Source organism: Ochotona curzoniae, unplaced genomic scaffold, assembly GCF_017591425.1.
Source record: "Ochotona curzoniae isolate NIBS_2020 unplaced genomic scaffold, NIBS_Ocur_1.0 contig_4792, whole genome shotgun sequence".
NCBI lineage: Eukaryota > Metazoa > Chordata > Mammalia > Lagomorpha > Ochotonidae > Ochotona > Ochotona curzoniae.
This window is the reverse complement of record NW_024466389.1, coordinates 4,680,187-4,695,066: the sequence shown is the minus strand read 5'-3', so window position 1 is coordinate 4,695,066 and position 14,880 is coordinate 4,680,187. Positions and strand designations below refer to the sequence as shown.

Below are 14,880 nucleotides of genomic sequence, written 5' to 3'. Positions count from 1 at the left end.
CATTTATTCGATGTTTGCCTCAGTTAACTGTGAGGTTGGCAAAGGCTTTTGCTCCTTTGCTGGGGAGTCTTCAGTAACCTTCATTGTGCCTCTGTCTCTTCTTTTGCTCTTGGTCATTGTACTTCTGGTTATCAGATTCTTCTCCTTGGGGCAGGTTTCTAAGCTCTGTCACTTATAGGTCTACAGTTCAATTTTACTTATTGTGGTTGGTACATGGCTCTTTGTTTGTAGTCACTTGTGCCACTGCTTCCAGCGAGTTCCAAGTCTGGGTTCTTATATTAGACTTCCACCATGGTCTCTACAGCCCCAGCTCCTGGCTCACCACTTTCTACCTCCTGTGATACTGTGCTGAGGCTGCACCATTGTCTATACAACCTTTTTTCCACTTCTGGTTAGAGTAGGTCCCAGGATTAGGGAGCCACCAGGTGTCCTATATAGCTAGGTTGTTGATGGTGCTGATCTTGTTGAAACCTGTTGATTGTTAGTTCTGAGGGCCACAAGGAGCTATTTTGAACTGTACAATACCATAGTCTGTATTATTTTCCCTGTGGGACCAGTGCAATGCAATGAGCTCATTGAGTTCTTCACTCAGTGCATGCACAGTTCATTGTTGTCCCCTGCAGTCTTAAATTATTTGCCACACTGTAAGAAATGGTGCCTGATGTGCCACAACTAGAGTTTTTGATCTGCTGACTGTCAGGTTTGAGGGTTACCTGGACCCATTTTGGGTGGAACTGTAGGATGCCACGTGGTTGCAGTTTACTGAGCCCAAAATGAGTTCACTCCCAGCTCAGTGCATGCGCAGCACTGTCCATAGCCCTTGCCTCCTTAAACAAATGTAGCACATTTGGAAATTCCCGGAGCTGCGACTTCAACAGATGGATTTCTGGAGGGAGTGGCACAATTCATTTATACCAATCCTGGATAATTGCATTTGCCTGAAATTCTAGAAATTGCACAATAGCCCATGGTGACAAAAAGAGACCACGGTTGCCTTGGGATGGGCAAACGTGAGTGTGCAAGAAGAATGATCTTTGGGTGTGGCAGACATGTTCATTTTCTTGACTGTAGAGATCATTTCATGCGTGTACACGTGTATCAAAAATTGTACTTTGCAGAGAGAGATGAAGCATGAGCCACAAAGCCCACAACGAAGAGGGCCGGAGCGCCTCCTCTAGTTGAGCTTTTAATGGTCTTGAAATGGGAGTGGTTATGCAACACTTCCCTCCTGCCCACCTGCTCACCCCGCCCCAGTTTCCAGGTAAACCTCATTTGACTCACAGGTAGGCAGAAAGGATTGCACAGGCAGGGGAGTTGTGGCTTCCAAATTCATGACTTTGAGCTAGCTTCCTAAGACCATCTCATTCCCCACTTACAGATTTCTGATCCTTACCCTTCAGGTTTGCTGAAGGACGCAGATTCTTATCTTCTGTTGCTGCTTCCTGCTGATTAGGGGCATAGATTGTGATGATGAGTTCAGAACTCTCTTCCTATCTCATTTAATGGATCCGTCTTTATGAGTTGGAGAATTTTTTTAGTCACTGCCAATAGCTGTGTCCCCTGTAGGATCTTATTACTTTGAAAGGTTGTTGGATTCTGAAACAGAGGAGTTTATTAATCAGCATGAACAAAATTGGAATTGCAAGTGGAGAGCCATGTAAGAAGGAAATATATTTTATTACTTCCCAAATATTGGGTGTTGATGGACCGTCGTGGTGCAGGTTGTAAAACCAGCCGGCCTGAGTATAAAGATTTTCAATGTTGCTTTTCAGCGAAGATGCTGGCAGGTGGCAGGTTCCATGAACCTCTGCACAGGTTCTTCCTTGTTCTGTGAGTAAATGCTTGAAGACCTATTGGTTAGCCGTTACTACTTTAAACATAGTATACACAGACTTGAGTGCTTGCTGTAAAACTGGAGTGTAAGCCAAGTTACCTAAAGCAACAGCGAGGTTTTTAAAATTAGCTTCATACAACATGCCAGGACCTTCTAATATTGTAGAAGATCTCACTAAGAGAAGCAGCGCCCAGAGAAGATCAAGGAGAGGGAGGTAAAACTGTCTGCCTTAGAGTGCAACAGCCTTAGGACTGAGAAAGTAAAGGCTTCATCTTTTTGCCTTTTGAAGAGGTATTTGAGATTTTAGACTCATCTTGCATGTAAGCCTGTGAAGACTCAAAAGGTAGAGGTTTCATTCTTGATAAATCTATCCCCAGCTTGGGATGCCCTGCAATTTCACTAAGTAGGTGTGTTCAACACCACTGGCAGGGCCCCTTCCATTGAGGCTCCAACTAATTTGAGGTGGAATCCCCCTTTTCACGTATTTGAATAAACTTAGTCTCCTGAAGAGCTGGCTGCTCCTGAACATTGAGATCTGACACTGAGAAAATTACCATATTCTACCAGAGCCTTTTGTATTTTATCCAAATTAATAATAAACTTCATCTGGTCTTGAGTCTCTGAGTCAAAAAGGGTGTCAGAGGTAAGGAAAGGCCCACACAGCATCTCATAAGGACTAAGCTTTTGGTAGCCTTAGTGCAACTCTCTTTCTGAGAAGGGCAATAGGTGAGCGTTTAAGTCATGTTTCTGAGGTCATGTGACAAAGCTTAGATAGAGTTATCTTAAGACAACAGTTGGCCTTTTCAGCTTTACCCTATGACTGAGGCCTCCATGAGGTATGGAGATGGTAAGGAATTCCTAGAGCTGTGGCTACCTGTTGAGTTATTTTAGACAAAATGAGGGTCCACTCTGGAATGACCATGGTACAACTTCCTCTACAGGGCTTTTGGTACTTCTTGTGCCTTGTCTAATCAAGTTGGAAAAACTTCTATCCAACTTGTGAAAGCATCTGTAAACACTAGGCAATACATGTAATTATTTGCTGGAGGCATATTGGTAAAATCAACCTGCTAGTTAACCTGGGTACGTCCCTCTGCTTTGCACAGGATGTGTCTGAGCATGACCACCAGGGTTATTTTGTAAGCAAAGGGGGCAGGAACAAGTTATTTCTCTTATGGCAGTAGGCAATCCCTTTCCTCCAAATACTCATGAGATTGTCAGTAATCAAAGCTTCTCTTCCCAGGCAGATGGAGTCATGTGTCTCCTTAATGATTTTCCACTGAGAGACCATTGGTAATACAACCTTGTGACCTGAAGTGCATCATCTACTGGCATCGTCAGTGTACTCTCATTGTGCCCAGTCAACCACTGACTCTGTATAGTGAGGCTCCTTGGTTATCTCTGTGGACTTAGAACTAAGAGCCATTTCTTTCTTTCTTTTAAAAAAATATTTATTTTTACTGGAAAGTCAGATGTACAGAGAGGAGGAGAAACAGAAAGAAAGATCTTCTCTATCTGCTGATTCACCCCCCAAGTGGCTGTTGAGCCAGCCCAAAGCCAGGAGCCCTCTAGGTCTCCCACATGGGTGCAGGTCCCTAAGGCTTTGGGCCGTCCTCGACTGCTTCCCCAGGCCACAATCAGGGAGCTGGATGGGAAGTAGAGCTGCTGGGATTAGAACCAGCGCCCATATGGAATCCCGGCACGTGCAAGGTGAGGACTTCAGCCCCTAGGCTACTGTGCCGGGCCGTAAAGCCATTTTTGTAGCCTTTTGTGCAGCTGCTTTTTTTGTTGCCCAATTTGCTAGTTCATTCTCCTTGCTAATATGGCTCTCTTTTGGTATCCCTTATAGCGAATGCCAAGCCTAGTATGTCCTTCCCTGCGTGATGGGGGAGTTCTCAGCAGTCAATAGGCCACTTTTCAGATTGCCGCATGTACATCTAACAAAAAGAAAAGCGTGTTTAGAATCTCTGTACATCTTAACTCACTGGCCTTTTCCTAACTGCAAGGCTCTAGTTAAAGCAATAAGTTCAGCCTGCTGAGTTCCAGTATTACCTGGCAATGCCTGAGCTTTTATCACCTGGGTAAGCTCCACAATGGCATAATCTCTCATTCTGGTTCCCTCCTTCACGCAACTGCAGCCATTAGTAAACCACTCAACATCTGGATTCTCTGGAGGTTTATCCTGTGTCAGGTCTCCTAGAACACACCACCTCTTCAGTGTTCCCAGGTGCTGACGGCGCCGCTGGGTTGAGGACTTGGCACGCGTTAAGAGTCATCCGAGGTGAGTCTACCAATAGGGTCTATTTTGGGTCTATATAATAGGATCTATATATCCTCTTGTCAGCCACTGATGTCCCTTAAGTTCTAGAACTCCTTGTACCTGACATGGTGTTTGAACTTCCGGTGGTTGGCCAAAGGTCAGCTTGGGGGTTTCCTCCACCAGCAGCACCGTAGCAGCATCTGCTCCCTGCGCGCTGGCCACCCTGCAGCCACTGGATCTAGCTGTTTAGAAAAACAGGCCACTGGTCATGGAAGTGTACTCAACTTTTGAGTCAATATTCTTAGAGCCATCCCCTGCTATAAACAAGGTAAATGGCTTATCCAGATTGGGGATTCCAGAGGCTGCAATTTCTGTTAACAACTCTGATTCTTTGGAAGGCTCTTGCTAGTGAAGTGGGTCTGAGTCAGGATCCTTGAGAGTGCCGTAGGAAGGTTTGGCTATTAACCCAAATGCTGGAATTCTATTCTACAAGTCCCACCAGCCCTAGAAACGTCCTTGGCTGCTTTCTTGCCTGGTGGCCCTCTACATGAAGTAGCTTCTTTTTCTTAGGTGAAAGAGTGCAGTAGCATCATTTTTTTTTCAAGAAGGTTCTTGATTTTCTTTCTCATTTCTTCAGTGACACATTAGTCATTCAGTAGCATGTTATTTAACTTCATGGTATTGTTAATTTCTCCTTTTCTTCCTGTTGTTGATTTTGTTTTGTGGCTTTTCATTTAAGGGGATGTATAGTAACTGTGTAATGGGACTGTTATATCTAGGTGTGAGGATACAGTGCAGTGTGCATCTCTACTTCCAGACAAAGATGGATTCTCAGTGAAACTGTTCACTATATCTTGACAATAGTGTGCTGGACTCTGCCATGTGCATGCCCGCAATGATGGACATGTGACTGTGCATGGAGAACTATACCATAGCAATGATAGAGTGGAACTCAGCTGGGGAAGGGCAAGGGACTTGGGAAGGGGATAAGGGAAATCCCAGGGCCTATAGAACTACATCCTAAAGTAATAGTAATAATAATCATAATAATAATAACAAAGAAGTAAAAATTTAACAACTAATGAGATAAGAGTATCTTTTACTTAAAACACTAAAGCAAAGTCTCTGAGAGCCAGGTTCACTATTAATTCTAATAACACAACTTTGAAGACAAAGGTTTTGTTTTTTTAAAAGACTTATTTACTTTTATTGGAAAGTCAGATATACAGAGAATAGGAGAGACAGAGAGGAAGTTGTTCCATGAGCTGCTTCACTCCCTAAGAGCTGCATTGGCTGGAGCTGTGTCGGTCCAAAGCCAGGAACCCAGAGCCTCTTCCAGGTCTCCCACACGGGTGCAGGGTCCCAAGGCTTTGGGCCATCCTCGACTGCTTCCCCAGGCCACAAGCAGGGAGCTGGATGGGAAGCGAGGCTGGTGGGATTAGGACCAGTGTCCATATGGAATCTCGGTGCTTGCAAGGTGAGAGCTTTAGCTGCTAGGCTACCGTGCCATGCCCACAGGTGCTGTTGATTTGACAAATCAACTCTGTGTGTGACATGTGACGTCTGTGATCGAGGCTCTCAATATGTGATGCCTAGGTTGTGGAAGCCTCTTGAATCTTCAACATCATCAGTCATTTGACCAAACCGCCAGGCACAAGGTGGAAGTTCTCTCCTCCCTTAGGAGAAGAGCACAGTCTCTTTGAGGTCTGCCTCTGCCCTGGCCCATGGGCCACAGAGGTCCTTCATGGAGGGACACTTCATAGCAAGGTTCTGCCTTTCCACAGCTGAAATGCTCCCTCATGGCTTTTTGGCCAGGCCAGATGCCTTTTGGCTCGACCCCGAGACCACTGAATGCCACTTAGGCTTGCCATTCGACGAATCTGCTACAAGGACTACTACTTACGTTGGAGAATTTTCTTTAACATTCTGTAAAATCGGCATTCTCACTAGCCACCTTTATTTCTCATATACATGCACACTTATTTTACCATCTAGCTCATGGGGATTTGTGATCCTGGGAGATTTTCAAAGCTTAGGAATGCATGCTCAGCTACACAGCTGAGCAGTTCTGTGCAGAAGGAGAGGACGAAAGCAGACATGGCTCTCCAGAAGCCCAATTATGCTTACACATTTGACTTGGATTCATTGTATCATCTGTAATTTTGGTATCTTGTTTCCCTTTTTTTATACCCAAACTGGGATTTGTTGTTTTATCCAGCCTGCTAGGAGACTGTATTTTGACCTGCCTCCTGAGGGTTTTCTTACTTCAACAAGCCACTGTGCCCAGGGTAGATACCACCATTACAAAGAAAATTCTAATATACATGAAAACACATGCGTGTATTCTCAGGGCTTTTTTTTTTTTTTTTTTTTTTTTACAGCACTTTGAACGAACTTGAACCGTTCCCAGCATCGCTGGACACAGGCATGCAGGAGATCACACCTCATGTCGGGAAGCGAGTTCTCAGGTATGAAAGCCAACTGATGGAAGCCTGTGCTGCTCTTGGTGAGTCATGCAAGAGCTTCAGAAAGTTCATGGAGCATTTTAAAAGAGATGCCTTTGCTGTTTGAAATGCAGAGTTACAGAGAAAACAAGCAAGAGAGAAGCCACCCATTGCTTCACTCCGCTAATGACCACAACAGCGGGGGCAGGGCCAGACTGAAGCCAAGAGCCTGGAGCTCCGTTTGGGTTTCCCATAAAGGTGGCAGGGCCCACGCACCCAGGCCATGTTCTGCTGCATTCCTAGGCTCATTAGCAGGGGGCTGGATCAGAATGCTTAAAAATCAAATCAGAGCCGGTCTTGAATGTTTAAGAAAAGTATTTGGGCAAGAAGGTGAAGAAGAAGGTGAGAGAGGGAGAATGAGCCAGCAGTGGCCTGTGGCAGGGGAGATGGGCTGCATCCCGGTCCTGGGGCTCAGTTCAAGTCTCCTGTGGAGGTGACAGGGACCCAACTACTTGATCCATCACTGCTGTCCCCCTGGACCTACATTAACAAAATCCTGAAAACAAGACTTGGAGTCGGGGTTTCAGACCTGGGGGCTCTGATGTGAGATGGAGGTGTCTTGACTGTACAGCCACGTGGCTGCTGCTGGAGACTCTCGAAGCTTTGGAGCTGAGTCCAGACGGCTCTGAAGCTTGCTGGAGGCCTCCCGTCAGCACGGGAGGACAGAGGCCACCTTGTCCCTCTTGCTCGGCTTTTCCCCACTATTTCCATCAGACCCAGAGGGACGTCTTCATGCTGGGCTGCCCAGCATCCTCTCTTACACAGCTGGGCATGGTTCCTGGTCTCCTTGGGCCACTCTGTGCTCCTGTTTCAGCAAGCGCCGTGAACCTGTCACACAGATGTTTGGTTCGACCTGGAGGCTTCCTGACGTTGGCTCTGTGTTTGTGTGAAGCTGGAGTAGGATGGTGTCATGGCTACTTTCCCAGGGCCCTTAGGTGCCATCTGGGCCTGTGAGGCCTAAGCCCCTTGGTCTCCTGGGTCTCCCTTGATCTTCACCCCTGGGATCTGTGCATCTCTCTCTGGAACAAGCTGTTCCCTCCCAAGTTGGCAGGAGTCTAGCTGAGGCCTCTGAGACTGAGCCTCTGCGTGCCACAGGCCTGGGATATATAGTTGCTAAAAGGCCAGGTGCAAAGCTGAGCACTTTGGGTCTGGCCAGAGAATGGGGAGCTGGAGGCTCAGAACTGCAGAGGGTGGGCTGCCCTGGGCACCTCAGAGGGGCTCAGCCCACCCTTGCTAGAGGGTGCCATACTCCTCCGCCAGCGCTGGACCAGCCCCTCCCCACCCCCATCCACAGCCAGAGGTGAGAGGCTTAGCTGGGGAGAGTGGGTATGCTTGCCAGGAAAGATTCTCCCAAGTGTGTAACCTCTGAACCCGCTGTTTCCCACGCATAGCCAGTGGAGCAGCCCGAGCATGACGATCTGAAGCCACCATCACCACCAGGAGACCACACCCGGGGTTGGCTCCTTGGATCGCAGCTTGTGGGGGACAGGGGAAGGAAGGGAGAGGGGGACAGAAAGGTAGGGAGGCCGATGGCCTTGGCAGGTGAGGAGGAGGGGCTGGGAGGTCGGGCCACAAAACAGGGTGAGTGTGCATGTGTGTCCTATGAGACTGCGCTGAGTGTGAGATGTGAGGACACAGGAGTGACCGCGACGGAGTGGACATGGGGGTAGAAGCCCCTGGGACTGGCCGGGGACCCTGGCTCTCCAAAGCCCCAGTGTTTGTGCACAACATGTCCCGTGCTGGTCTGAGCAAGTTTCTGCCATTTCACACAGTTTTTTTTTTTAAAATTTTTTTTTTTTTTTTAAAGATTTATTTTTATTATTTTTTATTGGAAAGGCGGATATACAGAGAGGAGAGACAGAGAGGAAGATCTTCCATCCGATGATTCACTCCCCAAGTGAGCCGCAACGGGCCGATACTATGCCGATCCGAAGCCAGGAGCCTCTTCCGGGTCTCCCACGCGGGTGCAGGGTCCCAAAGCTTTGGGCCGTCCTCAACTGCTTTCCCAGGCCACAGGCAGGGAGCTGGAAGGGAAGCGGGGCTGCCGGGATTAGAACCGGCGCCCATATGGGATCCCAGGCATGCAAGGCGAGGACCTTTAACCACTTGCGCCACCGCGCCGGGCCCAATTTCACACAGTTTCATAACTGAGATTTCATGGGAGCGGTGGGAACAAGACGGGCAGACAAGCTGAGAGGGGATGAGACACAGGATCCTTCTCAGAGAGAAGGCAGAGAACGCCTCTGTGTGCAATGCAGACCTAGCTTCTGGAGCCTTCTCTGCAGAGTGCTGCGTCCCCAGGGGTCGTTGCCAAGGAAGTGCACCAAGGACCACAGCTAGACCAGTACCGTTTCTTTTGTTGAAGCGAGGCTTCCTTAGCTTCTCCCAGGGCGTTGCTTAATCTCAGAGTGAACAGCCCATGAATGGCCTTCAATCAGAGTCTGTTTCAATTTTAATGAAAATCCCGCCACCTTGTGGGTTCACCCCACATCATGACGGATCTGTGACTGCCATCTTTGAGCCCCAGCGTGCCCTGCACTCCTGGGGTCTCTGTCTCACACCGTCTGCCCTCTGGACATTGGTCCACCTGTAGTGGAATTGGCATTGCTGTTTGGCGAGGAGACCTTGGCCCTGTCTCTGTGTGGAACCTCTGTGGTGTCCCGTGGAGTGCCTGTCTCCAGGGATGCCCAGCTCTGCCGGCCAGCTGCCTCCATGAAACTCAGCCCGGCCAAGCAGACCCGCAGAAGAGGATGCACCAAGCCGGCAAGGAACAGGCTGGATTTGATCAAAAGCCTCAGCGGCACCTCCTGCAGGAAGCAAGTTCCTGAACCTGGGAGCCGCAGACACATCAGGCCTTTTCCTCAGGCTTTGCTTCTCGGGGGTGACAAGGCCCACGGAGAGCTAGCTGGAGCTAGCTAGGTGGAGGTCACTGCGGGTGGTAATGCTGGCTGACCACTAGGCAGGGGGCCTTTTCTGGTCCACAGGCTGGGAGCCTTGCAGGTGGCTCCTTTCTTCACCTTTGAACACACAGGCTGTCATCACTACCTGCTCAACAAGTAAGCAAGGTCTTTCGTGAAGTTAAACATTTTGGGATGGGTCAGGGGTCAACTTGACAGCTCAATTGAGTAATCCCCCTACTTGCAAGCACCAACATCCCATATGGACACAGTTTTGTGTCCCGGCTGACCTACTTCCCATCTAGCTCATTGTTTGTGGCCTAGGAAAGCAGTGGAGAGTGGCCCAAATGCTTAGGCCCCTGCACCCACGTGGGAGATCCCCAAAAAAGCTTTTTTTTTTTTTTTTTTTTTTTAGCAGATTGAGAGAGCGAGGTTGATATTGCATCCTATGGGTCAATCCTGCAACAGCCAGGGCTCGGGGAGGCTGAAGCCAAGCTGCAGGAGCTCAGTCCAGGTCTCCCACATGGCTGGCAGGAGGCACGTGCCTGAGTCATCACTTGTTGTTTGCCAGGATGCGTATTAGCAGGAGTGGGAATCGTCAGTGGAGCTGGGACTTGAACCCAAGCATGCCAAAGTGTGATGCAAGACGCAAAGGGCATCCTCATTACTGGGCCAAGTCCACCCCCAGGTGAGCAAAGTCCAATTTGCTCACCTTTTTCCAAGGCCAGCCTTTTCTCCACTGACGGGGCCTGTGACAGTAGGGGATTCTCCAGTCCACTCTGGTGCAGACCTGGGCATCAGCCACTCCAAGCTGTTCCTTACTGCTGCTACTGGTGTGTGTGTGTGTGTGTGTGTGTGTTGGGGCAGGGATGGGAAATGACGCCTTACTTGGAAGACATAAATCAAGTCCTCAGGGGGTCAGGGTTGTGGCACAGCCAATCAAGCTGCCTGAGAGGTTAGCATTGCTTATGGGAACCAGCTCAAGTCCCAGATTCCCCATTTCCCATCCAACTTCCTGCTAACACACCAGGCAAAGCAATGGAGGCTGTGGCCCAAGTGTTTGGGCCCCTGCACCCACGTGGGAGCACTTTCTCTTTCTATAACTTTGCCTTTCAAATAAATCTTTTTGAAAACATCAAGATCTCTGTGAAGTATTTTATCTAAGAGAAGAACAGGTGTTTGGGAACAGAGAGCATCAGGGAAGGAGAGCCTGGGGGATTCAGCGTGGTGAGGCCAGAACCGAGCTGGGGACCTGGATGGCTGAGGTAGGAGAACAAAAGGGTGACCTTGACCTGAAATTCTTTGCAAGACCTTGGCAAGCTCTGCCTTCCACTTATGTCGACATTACTGTTACCACTTAGTCATCACATGGAGGACAAGTGCTTGGGTGGGTGCTGAGGGTGAAAATTCACACACACGCGCGGCAGACTTACAGGGGAGGAGGGCAGGACAGGGGTAGGGCAATCCGTGGCCGGGCGAAGAAATCTTGGGGAGGGGAGAGGCTGGCGTTGTGGAGTAGCACGTAAAGCTGCTGTTTGTGATACCAGCATCCCACGTGGGCTCCAGGTTGATTTTTGGCCGCTCTGCTTCTGATCCAGCTCCCTGCTAATGCACCTGGGAAAGCAGTGGAGGATGACCCAAATCAATGGACCCCTGAAGACACACGGGAGACCTGGAAGGAGCTGTTGGCTTTGGATTGGCCCAGTTTCAACTGTTACAGCCACTTGGGGAGTGAATCAGCAGATGAAAGATATCTCTCTCGGTCTCTCCTCTTATCTTTCAAATAAGTAATCTTTAAAAATTTTTAAAAAGAAATATTGGGGGAGGGCATGGGCCCACCAATGGGTCTGGGGTGGAGCTGGACTCTTTTGGAAGGAGCCGGTGCCCATAGCTGCCACCTGACTCTCGGCCACTCTACCTGGATGGGGCCTGGGGTCAGGCTGGGGCGGGGGCAGGGGCTGGCTGGTGTGACTCAGTGACAGCCTCATGACGTGGGTGTGTGCACCACCACCATGAGACAGGACAGCCCATATTGAGTCCGACTGTGTGCTGGGAGTGGTCTTGAAGCCCCTGCACAGGGGAGGGGCTTGCCCACCCACCTGGCACTCCCATGGCTTCCCTTGCCCAGCTAGAGCTGTGGCCAGAGCTGTTACCACATTTGTAGCTCACTCTGACCCTTCCTCCCTCTCCTGCATCCACTGTCTTCCTGTTGTTGTTCCTGTTGGCCATCACCAGGCAGTGCCGGGCACCCAGTTGGCCTTGCTGAACTGAGTACCTGGGCTGTGGGGCTGAGAGCATTGTCACTGGGCCGTGCAGCCCTTCCAAGCACTGGGGACACAGGGAGGGATTGAGCCTAGGGCTTCCTCGTGGCTCATTTTCACCTAGTTCCCTGTGTCCACTGCTGCTCCTGCCCCGTTCCTGCCTGGGGGTGCACCAGCCATATAATGGCACAGGAGCTGGGTAATAGGAGAGGGTGAGCTCGCAGTGAGATGGGGTGCAAGATCAGAGAAGCTCCCTACCCCAGGGACTCAGGCTGCCTGTACTGCCCACGCGGGCTTGGAAACCCCCACAGTGATTTTGGGAATTCTGCGGTAGCCCCTCCTGGTTTGGTGGTTTTCAACCTGCAGCCCAGCCAGCCACCTGCAGCCATGACCCTCTCGGCCTTGGAATGCAGGAGCAGAGTGCTGGGAGCGGGGGTGGGAGGGTCTTTCCCACCCATCAGCAGGATTCTTGTGAGACAGGACTCTGTGCAAGTGTGGGAGAAGTTGTTTCTCAAGGAAGTTAAAAAAGGGATGGGGTTACTTTTGTGCTCCTGGGGACTGCTTTTTTACATGGACTAAACCCAAGGTTCAAATCCCACCCCCACCCTCCCAGGCCTTGTGTGCTAGAACCCGTGGAGGTTTCTGAAAAGGGAAGCCGTGGGCAGTGGTGCCAGGAAAGACCCAGATGCCCCTTGGAAATGCAGAACTGTGCAGGTGCTCCTCCCGCACCTGGCATTGACAGCGGTTTGGGGTACACTGAGGAGGAGCCTCCTGTTGTTCCCCAGGCCAGCTGCACACTCCCTAGCCCTGGTTTACCTCCAACTCTGGGCAAAGCCTCTGGCAGCTGGTGACCTGGCAGCATCTGTTGGGTAGCAAGAGCTATTCCGGTTGCCTCAAGTCCATGGTGACCTCTCTGCATCAGGCAATGGAGTGGATGGAGGTCAAGTCCTTTCCAGGCAGACCCTGTGGAGGAGTCACAACACCCTGTATTCCTCCACATTTCTCTTCTTGTTTTTATATTTTTTAGGGATTATTTACTTGAACAGCAGGGAGAGAAGGGGGAAGAAAGAGAGAGAAACCTCCCAATCTGCTGGGTCCTTCCCCAACGGCTCACACTGCGGGCTGGGGCCTGGTGCAAGCCAGGAGCTAGTTGCTCCATCTGATTCTCACACATGTAGCCAGCAAGGACCCAAGGACCTGAGCAAGCACATGGCACTTAGCAGGGTACATGCCAGCAGGAAGTGGGACTCGGAAGTAGAGCCTGGATGCAAACCCAGGTGCTCTAACATGGGATGTGGGTATCCCAGGCGGCAGCCTGACAGGTGCACCAAATGCCACCCTTCCTGCATTTTCAGCCCCTTTTTCCTGCTCTCTGGTGGCCTGGGATTCTGGACAGTGGAGAGGAGGAAGGGTAGTGCTCACATCACCCACTCTCTCCTGTGTGGAATTTGGGGCTCCCTGGGAATGCCCTGCAAGCTGGGTAGTTGTTTCCCTCTTAGGAGCTGGGATACAGGGACACATCTTCAGCAGGTGTTCCAGCTTCTGAGCCCAGCCCTGACCCCTGACAGTGCACCCCCTTAAATTTTTTTTTTATTGGAAAGGCAGATATATAGAGACAAGGAAAAATGGAGAGAAAGATCTTCCATCCACTGATTTACTCTCCAAGTGACCACAATGGCCAGAATTGGGGTCGATCTGAATCCAGGAGCCAGGAATTGCCTCTAGGTTTCCCGTGTGGGTGCAGGGACTCAAGACTTTGTGCCATCCTCCACTGCTTTTCCAGGCCACAGGCAGGGAGCTGGATGGGAAGTGGAGTAGCTGGGACACGAACTGACTCCTATATAGGATCCCAGTACATGCAAGATGAGGATTTAGCAACTAGGCTGGATCCAGACAGTCCTTTATAAATTTATTTATTTGAAAGTCAGAGAAAGAGAGAGAGATTGCCCATCCACTGCTTCACTCCCTAGATGTCCACAATGATTGGTGCTGGCCTGGGCTGGGCGAAAGCCAGGAGTGTTCTCTGGGTCTCCCATGGCTGCAGGCCCCCAAGCACTTGGACCGTCATCTACTGTCTTTCCATATGCATTAGCAGGGAGTTATATTGGAAATAGAGTAGCTAGGACATGAACTGGTCCCATACGGGATACTGGCACTGCAGGTGGTAGCTTTAATTGCTATGCCACAGCGCTGAGCCCCACTCCTACACCTTTGGTCCTCCAAGGAACATGGTTACTAAGGCAGTCTCCTTCTCTCATTTGGACTGCAAGTTTTTGTCTTCTGTATTTCTCGTGCGTGGTGGACAGACCCCAGGGATGGCCTTGCCTTCTTGCTCTGTGGAGTCCTGGAGGTCCTTGTCTTAGGCAAGGGAGTGCTATAGCCCCAGCGATTCTCTCTCCAGCAAAATCATCCCTCAGCCTGGACAGCCTGGACCCTGTAGGCCCAAGGGCTGCTTTCATGCCTCACATCGGAATGTGGGAGCACTTGGTTCCCACTGCTTTGTTCTCTGCCTCAGGACCTCTGTTAGAGTTTAGAGGGGTCAGTGACAGCAGTATCTTTGGGTCCTTGGGTGGCCACTGTGCGGTTGGACACGTAAACATTTCCCATTTCCTGTGGGGGGAATTCCAACCCCAGCTCCAGGAAACCCAGAGGTTATGAGTGACCTGGGTGGGCCTGGGACAGGCATGAAGCTGGACCATGGGCCTGAGACCACCAGGACGGAGGGTGATGGCTGCTGGCAGCACTTGGCCACAGTGTCTAATGTTTATTTTCTAAGACAATCCTGTGACTTGGGCCGTTGGCTCTCTGCGAACCCCTCAGGCCAGAACTGAGCAGGTTGTAGGTAGCTGTGCACCTGGGCTGAAGCCACTGTTCAAGTCACGTTTCTCCACGGGAGCAAATGATTGCCAGAAAGTGGGGGTTAGGTTCTGGGCTACTCATGTGACTGCTTCAGCTCCCCAACTCCTGTCCTGCACGGACATTTTGGCACTGGAAGCAACCTAGCTGACAACAGTCAGGGTCATAGAGAACTCAGGCAAGCTCTTGGTTGTCAGGGATGGGGGGATCTCCTGGTTTCCCCTGCAGCAGGCATCAGAGCAGAGGTCAGAGGGCATGCTGTTGGCAG

The 14,880-nt window shown here is 50.3% G+C and overlaps 1 long non-coding RNA gene across 5 annotated transcripts in view; it reads left to right on the top strand.

Moving 5' to 3' along the window:
* The window catches only part of LOC121161472, a 40,856-nt gene that overhangs the window by 24,800 nt on the left and 1,176 nt on the right, over window positions 1-14,880 (top strand). For 3 of the 5 annotated variants that reach the window (XR_005884684.1, XR_005884686.1, XR_005884685.1), the window contains exon 3: window positions 6,476-6,600. This is a non-coding gene — a long non-coding RNA (uncharacterized LOC121161472). Of the gene's footprint in view, window positions 1-4,052; window positions 4,116-6,475; window positions 6,610-14,880 lie in introns of those variants that run through there. The other 2 variants (XR_005884683.1, XR_005884682.1) reach the window with 2 other exon arrangements.